Source organism: Phlebotomus papatasi, chromosome 3, assembly GCF_024763615.1.
Source record: "Phlebotomus papatasi isolate M1 chromosome 3, Ppap_2.1, whole genome shotgun sequence".
In the NCBI taxonomy this organism is placed as follows: domain Eukaryota; kingdom Metazoa; phylum Arthropoda; class Insecta; order Diptera; family Psychodidae; genus Phlebotomus; species Phlebotomus papatasi.
The window spans coordinates 37,160,884-37,175,844 of record NC_077224.1 but is presented as its reverse complement, the minus strand read 5'-3'; the positions used below and the strand labels follow the sequence as shown (position 1 = coordinate 37,175,844).

At 33.0% G+C, this 14,961-nt stretch overlaps 1 protein-coding gene across 3 annotated transcripts in view; it reads left to right on the top strand.

Annotated features, from left to right (window-relative positions):
- LOC129805534 (uncharacterized) overlaps positions 1-14,961 on the top strand; it is a 332,356-nt gene that overhangs the window by 84,986 nt on the left and 232,409 nt on the right. Inside the window, exon 1 of one of the 3 annotated variants that reach the window (XM_055853511.1) lies at positions 14,535-14,668. The exons of the other annotated variants lie outside the window; for them this stretch is intronic. The gene's annotated coding sequence lies outside the window, so the exon portion shown is untranslated. Of the gene's footprint in view, positions 1-14,534; positions 14,669-14,961 lie in introns of those variants that run through there. 3 annotated transcript variants of the gene reach the window in all.

The following is a 14,961-nucleotide window of genomic DNA, read 5'->3' as shown; positions in this document are numbered from 1 at the left end:
AGCCAAAAAGAAACTTTTTTCCCCGGGTCATATATGACCCTAAAGACGCGAAAGAGTTAAGGACGAAATATTCAACATGATTCCAAAAACTCTAAAACTTATTATAAAATGAAAATAAAATCTAGGATTCGTTTTTGAAATAAATGAAAAAACGTGATTTTAAAGGAGAAGGAGGTGGGTGGAGGGAAAAAGGAAAAAGTGTTGTCCTAGATAATATTGATATGGGGGAGGGTGGTTCGAAACAGTACGTTTTTTTTGTCTTACAGTTTGGCTTTTACTCCTGTCATAAGCTTTCGAACAAATAAAAAAGGTATTTAAATATAAAAATAACTTCGTCAGTCGCATAAAGGGTACTTTACCTTGGGAGGTTTACAAACTTCGCAAGACAACGAAAGCCAGGTGAACCGTGAGTGGTTGTTAGGGCCTTGACAGAGCTGAGGATTAGCCGAGAGATGGCTTAGCGTAGTTATATTAGAAATAATGATTAAACCACATTTCTATCATTTTCCACTAAAAGTCGTCTCTCGACTTAAGTCTTAAAGTGTGTCTAGGGCATTATACTGATCACTGCCAAACTGAACCGTGGAGTGGTCGATATGCCAATACTGTTGGCGTAATAATCATGCTTCATTCGAGCTGCGATTAACCAATCACAGTAACTAATTGACACTGATCAGCTGATTATCTATTCAAGGTTTACTCACAGAATCGTTGTTCACCCCCTGAGTTTTCTTTTGTCATTCTCTCATTAGACATTAGATTGTAGCCTTGATCCACTATATGTTTGGCGTATGCAAACAGTTCTGCTTGATTAATTGATTAAATTTATTTTTGCACATGGAGAGCCAAATCACATGCAGAATCAGTCAATTTTGCGGTTCAGCATGTTAATCAGTCGTCAGTTTGGGAAACCCAATGTGAAGTATGTGGTGAAACTTTGCTGTGAAATGTGTCAGGATCAAAAGTTGCGGGAAAAGTAAAACCCTTATGTGATGTGTGCGAAAAGTGAGATGTCGTCAAGACCACACACAAAATGCTGGAGAATTTCAACGAGTCTTCTGGCAGATTTCTTGTTTTTCGTCTTTTTACCCCTCAAATGTCGCATTTTGTGCCTGTGACCAATTTCAGAGCATGTTGAAGTGTGATAACAATCAAATTAAAAGACACACGAGGCGGATATTAAATGGTGTCTAGCCAGGACGAATTTTCAAGTATTTTTAGATGTTGCAAAAATATGCCATGAGAAAGAGACATTTTCAGAGGGAAATTTTAGTCTTAACCTTAACCATTGTGATACAAATATACTTTGATGCAGGCAATAATAGGGGATGGATGGAATGATTTTTATTATGATATCCTTATGGTCTAAAATGTAACCCCCATTTGATGTGACGGAAGGAAAAACAACATAAACGGTCGCAATTCGTATTTAACGGACAAGAACTCTTCTGAAAATTCTTCAATCTTCATCTTCGTAGAAATGGCTTTAGATGTTGCACTTTGACGGTGAAATAATTCAGCGGAAAAAAGAGGATGATGGTGAGCACATGTTAAGCGCAAAAGGAGAACACTTTCAAATTAAACATGGCCATAATCTTTATCACATCCTTCCTTCAGCTATATAAGAGTCATTTTCATTTTAAACCACACTCCTCAGCGGGTGAAAAGTGCTTTTGCTTCGAGAAGTCAAAGGGTGTGAAAGTGCACCTAAAGGAGGGTTTAAAGGCGTCATCGCGAGAAGCGAAATGTCGAGATTAACACAACTCAAAATTGCACTTTGCATTTCCATTTGTGCAAAAAAAAAATCCCAGTCTCCATATCTTTTTTGCTACCATCCTTATTCTGTAATTTCAGTAAATATACATTTCAAATAAGTTTATGCTTTCATGCAGATGACTGCTAACATATCCATATTCATGCAAATACCAAAGAGATTTAACCTTGTAGGGTCAGACAAAATTATCACTACATGCTTCTTTCTTTTGCATCACGATGCTGGGTAAAAGATTAAATTATATTCAGAGAGAAATCCTGGGTGGAAAAAACCGCTAAATCGTCTTACTAAAATGTGCTTTTTGATTCACTTAAAATGTATGCAAACGCCAGAGATAATGGTTCCAGCATCCCAAATGACGAGATTCGAGGGGATGCACCTTTAGAGGAATATACACATGAATATCTTAATCCTCTCATTATGTGGGGATTTTCGTGAAATAACTCACAATTTTTGCGACATTACAGCATCCTAAAACAAGACGTAGCCATTTGTGGCAGCAAGTTCTTTGGGATACCGAAAAAGACCTTGGTGAGATGGACTTTCGCAAGAAAATCCAATATATTCGTGTCTCTGAGTAAGAAATCAATTGACTTCTTTAACCTCGTGCTTGATGCAACTATAGCAGAGATTTTGAGATTTGAACATAAAAGAACAAATTAATGTAATGCTACTGATTGCTCGATGGCGTCTCAATTGGTCATGGATGATGATGCAATTCAGCATTTTATTGTGCCACCATCAAGTGGGATTTATGATTTTTCAAGGGGAGAGAGCTTAGGTTTTTTTTTTTAGTGCTACCCAAGCAATTTTCAAACATTTTAGTCAGAATGAAATATTTTATTTCACGACAAAATTGCAATCTTTTATCGATTTATTGGACAATGTCTGCTGAAATAGTCCTTCTCTTCACCATTGAAGTACTCTATCTGAAATATAATTTGCGAAAAAAAATTGTGGGGTCAGAGATAAAAAATCAGAAAGTTATAATACAATTCATAAAAGTTCGATAAAACTTATAAAGTTCCCCAAGTGGAAGAACCAGGAGCAAAACAATTTGTAATTCATCGGATTCAAATTATTTTGAAAGCACTTATTAAAACATAAAATTTCGAAAATAAGTTATTTAATTTATATCTTTTGTAAAGAGTATATATAATATAATATTATATTTTCAAAAGAAAGCTGAAAATGTCAATGACGTTTATATATTCTTCATATTTTTGTTTAGATATTTTAATTTTTTTTTTATGTTGAAGGAGGTGAATCAGAGCTAACCGAGCTAACTATAGTAGAAATTTGAATTAATGTCTGCTTTTACTTTGTAAAACACAGTATTTTGAAATTTTGTTTTACCACATTTTTACTTATACATTCCCAATATTTATAAAATTTACGTGATTTTAAGCATGTCTCAGAAATTTGTTTATTTACTTTTTGAAACGTCCATCAATTTCCATAACTTAAATAATATAATTAACCTCAATTTCTGTATTTTTAATATTAAAATTCGCAGCCGAGGCTGTCGTTGATCCTTTTAGACTTTTTTGGCTTTTACTTCGAAAAGTAACCCAAAATTCGAACTCGGGCAAGTTACAAACTCGCACAAAAACTGTTGCTTAGTAAACATGTTTTTGACATTTCAATGAGAGTGAGTGAGATCTAGATCTAGTCATCTCGCTCACTCTCATTGGAAATTTTGAAAACATATTTACAAACAAAAGTTATTGTGTGTTGGTCATTAGTTATGCTCAGCGCACAATAACTTTTGTTTGTAAATATATTTTCAAAATTTCCTATGAGAGTGAGCGAGATGACTAGATCTAGATCTCACTCACTCTCACTGAAATGTCAAAAACATGTTTACAAAACAAAAGCTATTGTGCGTTGGGCAATAAATTACGATCTATTAGTGAGAACGTCTTCTTCGACATAAACAAAATAAAACGTTATTACAATCGGAATGAAGTGTTACGTGATATTCGGAACTGTAATATCGAAAATCAAAATTTTTAATTGCAACTATCATACTCCGAAAAATAGTTTTATGACGTTGTTTTTAAGGGTTGTTAAAATTGTTGTTCAATATGATTTTATGAGAAAGTTTTGTAAAAATAAGTTGTGATATTCAAAAGAGTTTTAACATTTCGTAGTAAACATTTGCATTAATAAATCAACACTCTCTGACAATTATAGTACCGGATTGGCGATCAAATTGACTGAGATCTATCAGCGGTAGAATCGCTGTTGCAATTATAAGGTAATAAATGCTGAAACCTTGCACTTGTTATTGACTACATAATATTTGAAATTTAAAATTATTATGTTCTCTCTAAAAAGGGGTGACAAAGCGTCCCAAGCTTTGCTAAGTGGTCGAACTGCGAAGAGTACTCATGATGCTATACCTCAAAAGTGCTTTTGCATCATTTAGCGTTTACCTGTTGTCAATCGATTTGAACCGATTCATAAATCACTCAAAAGTCCTACAAATAATGTAAATGAGTAATAAAACTGATTTTCTGGTGAAAAAATACTTGCCGATTCATAACTCGATCTTTATCGGTTCATAACCGATTTGAATCAATTTAAATCACTCAAAACATTGTCCAAAATACACTTCAGGGGTAATATACATGAATCTCGAATAAAAATTAGTTATCGGTTATGAACCGGTAATGAAAGAGTTTATAACTGATTCGAATCGGTTCAGGCTTTGTCAGTAACTGCAAGATCTTTCCAACGAACCCAAACATGTTACCATCCGGTTGAGAAATATCTTCTTCTGAACTTTTTTTTTTTAACCTTTTATCTTAAAAACACGTTATTAGGAATAATTCAACAGTATTTTCGTATAAGGACGAAATGTCTGCCTGGGTAATCACACGACGTGTTCTCGAACAATCCCAAAAAACATGGTTTTGGAGGGGAAAAGGAGGGAAGGAGTTGAGAAAAAATGAGTGGTATGTTAATAGTCCCAGGATCGATTTATGGAGGCCCTCAATGGTCCCAAGTCTCTATCTCTAATCATTTGGTTTTTAGTGGACAAACCGCGTGACGCAAAAAATACTACAAACTTCAGATTTACAAATTTTTTTAGTAGAACCCTTGGAGGGTAAGGAGTCAAAAAAATGCAATAACTTAAAATCGAGGGATTAAATATACCGTTCGCGGAGTAATAATCCAATTTCTGATTCAGTCTTAATTAAATTTCCCTAAATATCATGAAAATACAGTTTTTATTCTAAATAATTATTTCAATTCATAAGAGCTTAGAGGACCTCTTTTGTCTTATCTAGGATTTCAAAACCCTTTCAACGAATTCACACTTATCCAAATTGATAAGAAAATATGATTTCTGGAGTCTTTTAATATTTGACCTTGAAAACCCTATATTATGAATAATTCAAGGTAATTATAGATTGTTAAAGTGCCCATGGTTGGGATTCAACTGTTTTAGATTTAAGTTGTGGGTTTGCTAAGGTGAAAATAGACTATCGTAAAACAGATTCGAGTAGAGATAGTATAGTAGCATAAAGAAGATTGATGTGTTGTATTACTACAATCTTTATTTAATGGTACAAATTGATTTAATACATTTTTTTTTCTTCTTACGGGGTTCACAGAGCTTATAAAACTCCTCCAACTTTCACTCAGTCAAAGTGACTTCTCAATAGAATTGCAAAGGTACACCCCTTTCAAGATAACGATAAGATATACTCTATTTTGAGTGACACCTTGAGCCTTATACATAACCAACTTGAACTAGCACTTAAGACGTTCTTTGAGGCTATACCTTTTCTGAGGCGCATAAAATCATTGGTGGTTCTCTTTGAGAGAGTTAGCTTGTTTTGCCCCTCTTCAATCTTGGTTGGTAGGTTGAGAATTTTTCAGTGAATGCTTTCTGCAAAGAGCAAGTCTGAAAATCAATTACAAATACTTCCACGATAAATCATTTGAAGATACTTCGTGTACATCACATCAAATCCAACGGAAAATGCAAGAGAGCTTTGAGGAGGTTATTTCAAGTCGTGTTTCATTGGAACTGAGGGATGTAATGTTTCTTTGAACCAATATCTCTGCTCTGTTTTTTTTTTTATTTTTAGTTTTTATTTATACTTATATCATTTCAAATGGTTGTTTTGTTCAACTGCATTCATCCTCAATCAAGCACATCAAAATAAATTTCGCACATCGCTTTTAAATGCAATTGTTTGACGGGAAGGGGGGGGGATATCTATCGGTGATATAAGAAATGGTATAAAAGTAGAAGGAACACGATGGATGTAATTCATGGATAGAGGCCATAAATCATGAAACGGTAGAATGTGCAATACATAAAAAGGGGCAAAATGTTTTTGAGGTTCTGGAGTCGGGGGGCAAATGGGGCTTTCTGGAGAGACCACCCATTTTTTCCACCCACAAGGGCGGTTGTTTAACGAGGAGTAGGTGGTAGTACGAGAGAGAAAATTCGTGAATGAATGCATGAAAAATTTCCACGCATTTCACATGGAATTTCTCGCTTTTCCGCACAGAGTATTTTTCTTGGTGTTCTCACCCAGAAAAAAATAAATAAAATAAATCGATCGCATGGGAATTATGTCTTCCATTAGGGGGACAAATAAATATTTTATCTTCAGTTAATAATATTAAATTGTGCGTGTGCCGCTGATAGCTTTTTTATATGTTGCTGACAGTGAATATAACCCACGAATATAGAAGGTGACAATCCTTCAAGATCGCGATAATTCACCACACCAGAAAACCATTCAATGGGGTCGTGTGGGAATAATAAAGAGGATTTTGTTGTGCAATTTGATATGGCATCACATTGAATTATTTGCCAACTAATTCACCATAAATATGCCATCATTTGTTCATGGGACTTGCCTTGAAAGAGGAACCAAAAAAAAAGAGCAAAATTACTTTTTCGGAGAAAACCCCCAGAAGACAAATGCACCACACGTCAGTGTTGTTGGGCATGAGATGCAGAAAAACAGTAAAATTTATCCCATGCATAATTCAGATGAATATACAATACTAATAATAAAACTTCCTAAAACACGACTGTAAAATATAAATTCCGTGGCATTCAATGCTACAAATGCGAGTTGCACAGGGTGTGTTGTTTCAGAACTTCTCAGTTTTATTTGCTTGATTTTTTTTTATTATTTTATTTTAATGAACTTTATAGTGGAAACATGCACCAGTAAGTCAATGCGTTTTATCGTATCATCGTTCTTGTTTTACAACGCTACATATTGCACCCATTCATAGGAAAAAATCTGCGCGGTTTTCTTCGGTTAAACTTTACTGATTCTGAAGGTAGGGTAAAATGGGGTAATTTGGAACTATTTACAATTTGGGACATTTGAGATTTTCTCAGTGTTTTAGAGATTCAAAAGGAAGAAATCTGTTCCTTTTCTTCTTAAACGGTTTTTCTTCTATTTTGCTGTCTTTGTTTTCTCTTTGCTCATCTGAAACAGTGCGTGAAAATCTCATGTGTCCCAAATTGTAAATGGTTCCAAATTATCTCATTTTACCCTACATAAGTTATAAATTATTCACAAAATCGTCCAAAATAACTTATCGCTGATACACACATGAGACATTTTCTTCAATATTTGGGGCACTGAAGAAAATCGTTTATGCTTGTACATAATTTGTCCTGTGTATGAACATAAATTTTCTCTAGTGTGTTGAGGCTATTAGAGTTAATACAATTAAATTACGGATAAAAATGGATTATCGGTTTGATATTCGGTTCATAACCATTTGTCAGGCATCTCCAGATATTTCTAATGAACTAAAACATGCCCCAAAAGTTTTAGAAATATTCTTTTTAGTATCATTCTTTACCTTGAATACTCAATGTTACTAAAAAATCCATGGAAATTTTTGTATATGGGCGAAGTATTTGTTATTGAAACATATTCAATGATTTAAAAGTCGCAGTAAATTATTTCCAAATACACAAAAACATGCTTTTGCAAAGTTAGAAGGAAGATCCTGTAAAAAATTATGTATTAAATTTTGATCTTTTCGATTTTTTATTTAATAGAGTTTTGGAGTATATATCTAGAATTTTTAATCTTTTCTTAAAATTGTGGTAGAACTGCATAAAGTCACTTTAAGAAAATTTAATCTACACAGAAAAAAATATTTCGTAAAATTGTTCGTAAATGTTTGTTAATTTATATTGGGAATTTTCGAAATGTTTGTAAATCGTTTAACTCACAAAAAAAATCGTAAAAGTTTATATTTTTTCTACAAACATTGTTCGAAATATGATTATTTGACTGACAAGCATTTTTATTCTGTTATAAATATTTATGTGTAAATGTACGTGCCTCAAAGAAAAATATTCGTAAAAAATTGTCATTTGTTTGAAAAGCTTTGTCAGTCAAACAAAAATACACAAATGTTTGTAAAAGAACAAAAAATGCTCGTCAAGTGATCATGTTGCGAACAATGTACAAACTTTTACGAATATTTTAGTAAGTTGTATTTTGTAAGTTCCCAGTAGGAGTACACAAATATTTACGAACAATTTTGACGAAACATTTTTTCTATGTAATGTATACAAAAATATTTCAATGTTGCTCAAAGCAGATACAAAGGAAAATCCGCAAAGATCGCAAACTTACAAGAATTCAAGCAACAAATTTACTATTCTTTTTTTAAAAATTGTTTTTGGGTTTGTATTGACTCACATACTGTTTAAATTTTTTTGTAAATTATATGAGAACTTCAGCAAAATAATATAAGAGCCGCACAAAAAAATTGACAATAAATCATTCTAATAAGTACTATTATTATTAGTATACTAATTACACTGTGCAACAGCCAAAAATGGGATGGAAAATAATGAGTAGTTTCTTGTTCCTTGGTATGTCCTGAACATTTCTCCCGAAGAAACTTGTGGTCCATCACGTCAAGTTTCTGAGATATCTTAAGAAAAAGATTTTTAAGAAATTTTTTGAAATATTTGAAAAAAAGTTGTTTATAATCAATAACGGTACATCCTAGGATGTTGGTATCAAAGGATAACTCAAGGATGTGTTGAGGAGGATTCAAGGACATTTTTCCTAGAACATCGAATATCCCTATCCCTTCATTTTTTAGATTTGCTTCATAAACTCCTAAGATCTGTGGTATGAGTGTAATCGTTACAGGGAATTCCATAAATAACTCCCTCTACTTTTGATCTTAAAAAAAACTATTAAATAGGCTTTAGAGATAACATTTAGTTATATGGCTTAGCTTCTCTAATTTCTTATCAAAAAATGATGATGTGATATCAAGAAAAAATTATCCAAATCATTTTGAAAAGATACAAAAATTGGTGGCTTATTTAGAATTTTGAAACATCCGGAAACAGTCTTAAAGCTTTAAGGCGTCTACACATTGGGAGCAATTTTCGTCAAAAATTGCGTTTTTGACAGAAATTTGACGTTTCCCCCTACAACGCTGCAAGGAATTTCCTTCAAAAAGCAATTTTTGACAAAAATTGCTCCCAATGTGTAGAGGCCATTAAGGCCTCTACATATTGGGGGCAGTTTTCGTCAAAAATTACATTTTTGACAGAATTGTGACGTTTTTACTAACATCAGCGCAGACGATTTTCTTAAAAAAAAAAGTAATTCTGGACGAAAATTGCTCCCAATGTGTAGAGACCTTTAGTCCTAAGACCGTTTTTTGAACGATTAAGTGTCTGTTTGAGTAATCTTAATTAGAATAATTAAAATGAAAATTATTCAAAGGGTTGAAAAGTATTCCACTTTAATACACAATCTACTTAGTGCTGATCACCTCTCAAGCTTATTAGCTGTCGCGGATCAGCCGATCACGTTGATTTATCGGTGTTGATATACCGATCTGGAATCATTTTTTAATTTCTGTTTTATTTTTCGTTTCAATTCTTGAATCCTAAAATGATTTTTTAGCCACCTGGAACAGCCCTACATTCTACAATTTAGCTAATATGCTCTACAATATTTTTACGTAGGACCGACCAAGAAATCGTACATTCCGTTACATTTTAGGATGGCATATTATTTGTTGTAAGTGCACCCACTCATCCTAACATAAAACAGTGAATAGAACGACCAATAATGTATTATGTAGAGTTGCAATTAGAACTGCAAAGTAGATCATTGAGTTAATTACAGTCTTTATAACTATTTACCGATTGTTTCAGCGCTTTAGTCTATTTTTAGCTTTAGTGTTTTTTTACAACATCAAGACCGATGATATCTGTAGAGGAAGGATTTTTCTGCGTATCGAAGTGGAAGGAGGAGGACATTTTGCACTAATATTTATTCCTTGTATGAATATCGGTGCATGTAGCACTATAAATTCTTCCACAAAATGCGGTTTTCTGAGGTGAGGTATATGCCTCTACCTTTCTCTGTTGCCCATTTACTAACAAATTGGTCATTTCATATTATATGTTTGGAGCATAAAAGGCCCAGTTCCGCTCTTATAAAAGAAGGAAGAGCAAGAGAGGATTGATTCCGTCATCGACGACGGTAGAGATGTGTGGTATAAATTGCAGCTCACAACTGGCGGCATGTTCCAACCACATTGGCGAGAAGGTAACCCCCAAGAGAAGGCCTAAGCTTCATTTGTATGTTCTACATAAAATGTACATTTCTCCTCGGTCATCATCTATAAACGCAACCCGCGAGACACTCAAGCACAAGAATTATTCTGAGCAGTTGCTGCCTTTTACCTTGTGCCTCAACATCTCTTTTTTTTTTCAACCATATGCGCCTTCATCTGGTTGCCTCTTTGCGAACAAAACTCGTTTCGGCGCGTGATTTTGCGGACGCGAGGCTCTTTTACTGCCCTCCTGTCCGTTTGTGTCCCTCCTGGCTCGACAAACTAAGTGAATCCCATCATCCCGCACCAGATAGCCACTTTCAGTCAACAAGCTACATATAAGTGCCATGACCTTTAGATTACTCCCAATGTACAAATCACCGTATAAAACTCACACGAACTCTTCACTTTATTCCCACTCCACGAGCATAATTTTCAATTAGAAAATCCCGCACCATCTCATTTTCCATCCATCCGATACACTGGACATTCACAGGGGAGCATTCTCGCTCTTGGCATTTGCATAAGAACCTAACCCGCGCAGAGTGGTAGAGGGAGGACACTGTAGTTGTATATACTCTCAAGAAAATTGATACTGTGCTGCACCCCTTGAGAAAATTCTCATTCCTTTAAGATCCCTGAATTGCAGTAATATTGTGAACCAAGTGAGTTTTCCTTTTAAAACTCAAATGTCGCTGAATTGGAATAAGTTTGCAATTACTTACCTCGGGGGGGCTATTCACTGCTCTGGCTTCTTAACAATTTGCAGCAGTTGACAGAAGAAATATTCAAGAAATCTTCAAGCAATAGAAATATTTAAATTTACTTTTAATTGACGACGCTGGGGAGTTGCAACTTCTGGAGTTAACGTAGAAATGATGTCTGAGTCTGAAAGCATTAAGTTTCATAGTCCATTAGCGCTCGTTTTGCAAAGATAAGATTAGTTAGCTTGTGAAAAAAAAACACTGAGATAGATGAATAATATATATTGAATACCCATAAATGCTTTTAGCAAAACGTATCAGCAAGTAATCAACTTAATATTTAAAATTATATTACAAAAATTGGGAATTATTACAGCCGAAATGCTACTATACGTTCGATATAAATGATTTTAAACTGATTTAAAACGCTTTTATTGCTTTCCTGTTTATCGAAATATACTGTTTAATTAAAGCAACTAATTATATTGAATTGTATGTTTGTTTATTTAGATACGTTTTACACTGAACCACTGATTCATACACTTTTAATTGAACAAAATTAATTTAATAAATTGATTAACTAATATAGGTGGCATTTAGAACTGTCAAATTGGCTTTAATTTTATATTTAAAGGGGTTTGGATTAATCAAAATTTAATAGTAAATCAACCTTGAACTTAAATTAAAAACCTTGAATTTAAAAACGATTGGGTCACCCAAAGTTATTTTTTCTAACATTTGTACATTCATAATGTAGAAGATTGTAGGAATTTAGGATTTTTTTTTTGGAAATTTCCAACTACTTGCTACAGTCAGGTGTGCTAATCTGGGCGCTTTGCTATCTGGATCGTTTATGACTAATTCACTTAAAATAATATTTTTATTTTTATTTCCGTAATATTAGCCACTACAATAACATAATATAACTATTCAAGTTTGAGAAAAAGCATGAATAATATTTTTATCCATTAAATAAGTGAGTGTAATCGACTTATTTCAATCTTGTACCAGCTGGGTTCTTCACTAAAAATTTTCTAGTAGTGATATTTTCGCTATAATGACAGCTGGTTGATTGAAAACATTTATTGTTTTTTTCCTTGTGAAAAAAAAGTATTTTAAATCCAAAGGTTTAATTAAAAGTGAATTAGCGAAAAGGCGACCCATTTAGTGCATAGGGGAAAGTGACCATGCTTTATACTGTAAAATAATGTCCAAGGTTTGTGATTATTTTCTGATTAACACACAAACCGAAGCGATTCTTCCACTATGACAAAAACATGTCTCACTTATTAGGTTCATAATCCAACCTCAAATAGTTCCTGGAAATCCTTAGATTTTCCTCAAGAAGAAAATGGAAATTCAGTGGCGATTTTTACACAAGTTGGGTCCGGGGCCTTCCTGTATAAAAATTGATTCGACAATTCGGAGGCCCATTTTGACTATAAAAATTTCACCGGATACAAAAAATTGCACATCAATATTTAGACGGAACTCTAATCTATCTGCTTAAATCGTTTATATGACTGGTTATTAGTTTTAAAATCACTTTTATGTAATTTTTTCTAAGCCATGTTTTTATGACATTATGGCACTAGCGAAAACCATTTTTTCACTTTGAGTCCAAGAAAATGTCACTTTGCAACCTTAAAATTCAGGCAAAAGGGTTGAATGCTATGTCAATTGTCGATAAAATTGGAGGATTACAATAGGTGTAATTATGAAAGAATCACATCTAATGATAGAGTTGCCACATTTAAATTATCATTCATGGACCCTTTTTAAAATATAGGATGGACACAGGTAGAATTTATGAATTTGTCACCACCCACAAAAACAGTGTTCCCAAGTAAAAATATTTTTACATAAATATTAATACTGATGAACCCTCTATGTGCCTATGATAGCAGTTTTCCTGAACAGCGACTTTAATTAAGAAAAAACTCATGAAATATCATGTATTCAAATTACAGTTTTGGACCTATTTTTGATTTTTGCTTCCTGAAACTAGGAAAAAAGAGCTAGGTTCCTAATTTTTTCAGGAAGTGTGAGACTTAGGACCAGCTATTAAAATATATTGCGAAGAGTCACAACTATTGATTAACACAAGAAAAAAATAGTTATTATCAAGCTTGGATCGTATCAAGCATGGTCACTTTCCCCTATATATAGTAGATGTAGTAGATATTTAAGCTAAAAAGTGACGAATTTTCAAATTAAAAAAAGAAAAGAAAAAGTATTTTTATTTTATTTTTATATTTCTATTTTTTCTAAAGCAAAACCCTTTTGAGTATAAACAGTACAATAATCATACATAATATTTTTAATTAGAGTGAAAATTATCATTCATTGGTATTGTCAGAAAAATTACATAAATTTTTGGGCTATTTTTGTCTCTATCGCCCATAGAGGTAAAAAATAAACTGGACTCTATTTCACAAAAATGATCTCAAATTAATTTAAAAAATAGGAGATTTTCTCTAATTTTGTGTTGCAACATAACAAGAAAAATATTTATTGTTTTGAGGAACTCAGAGAAAACGTAATGTTTTTTTTAAGTCTTTGACCCACTTAGAAATAGTCCCATTTAGAAATAGTCTAGGCTTAAATTAGGCAATTTCAGTTTTTTTTTACCTTTAAAATTACAAGAAGTTCACTTTTTTTTTAATTTCAGAACTTTCCGTTTGATTTATGATAAAATCGTGTGGAGAAAAATCAGCTTGGGTTTAGAAGTAAAATTAAGATTAAATTACTGAGTAGTTAGTTCAAGAAGCTAAAAATTAAGAATTTTCAATTAATTTTATATTGCTTAATAGAATACTAATAGAATATCTAGAATTTAAAAATTTTGTAAAAGGTAATCTTAATGATTTTGAATATATAATACAGAGAAAGTACAGTAACTCAATTTCTCTAATGTAAGTAAATATTGGCAATGGTATATTGGTCGAGAGAATTGTTAAAAAATAAAACGAAGAGTTTTAATATATGTATAAACGTTTTCACATTAAACCCATTAGCTGTCGTACTTCTACTTAGAATTGCTCTTATATGATTTTCAATTATATCCATAAGAAGTACTCAGTTTTCTTTTGCTTTTCTTCGAATTTCAATCAGGTTTTTTTTGTCTAGAATTTAACCCAATTCAGAAAGAAATCTTCAGTGGGAGAAAGGTCATTGTGTGTTCAACATAAAAATGCCGCTTGATTTCCCCTCTTTGTTCTTCCAATTTACATGCATAATTGAATGTTTTGAAAAAAAGCCAAAATGAAATACGATCCAAAAGAAAATTTACCGGAGGTTGAGAGAGCAATACCGACTAAATAATATTATGAAGAGCAAATAAGAAAAATACCTGGTACAAGTCGCTCCCTTGCCATTTTTGTCATCTTAATATTATGAAGGAAAAGAAAATAATAAATAGAATTACAATTTTTCTTGTTTTCTTCTCTTTACAGGTGAGTGAAGATGGAAAAGCTTTGGTGGTGAAGGACAAAAAGAGTCCCAGAGGCCAATTAGAAGTTAGTAGCAGAACAATATTTTTTTTTTGAGTGGCAAAATATTGTCCCAGAGTGATTCCTTTTGCGGGCAGGTAAATTGGATTTGATCAACATACATATTTAAATATCGATTTAGCATACGGGGTTCGTATAAAAATCTCGACCAAAACCAGTATAACAAACATTTTTCAATGCCGCGAGGTAGTTCTTCTGAATTTTCCATGCTTCCACCAGAGAAGTGCTCAGGGCTGAAAGAGGCGATAGGTTGGGTATATGATTTTGATTATGGCCAATATATATTCACCCTCTTTTGCATTGCATAGGAATGTTTTAGCTGGTTTTTTTTTTGTTGTGTCTGCTCCTGGTCCTGTTAGCTTGTGATAAT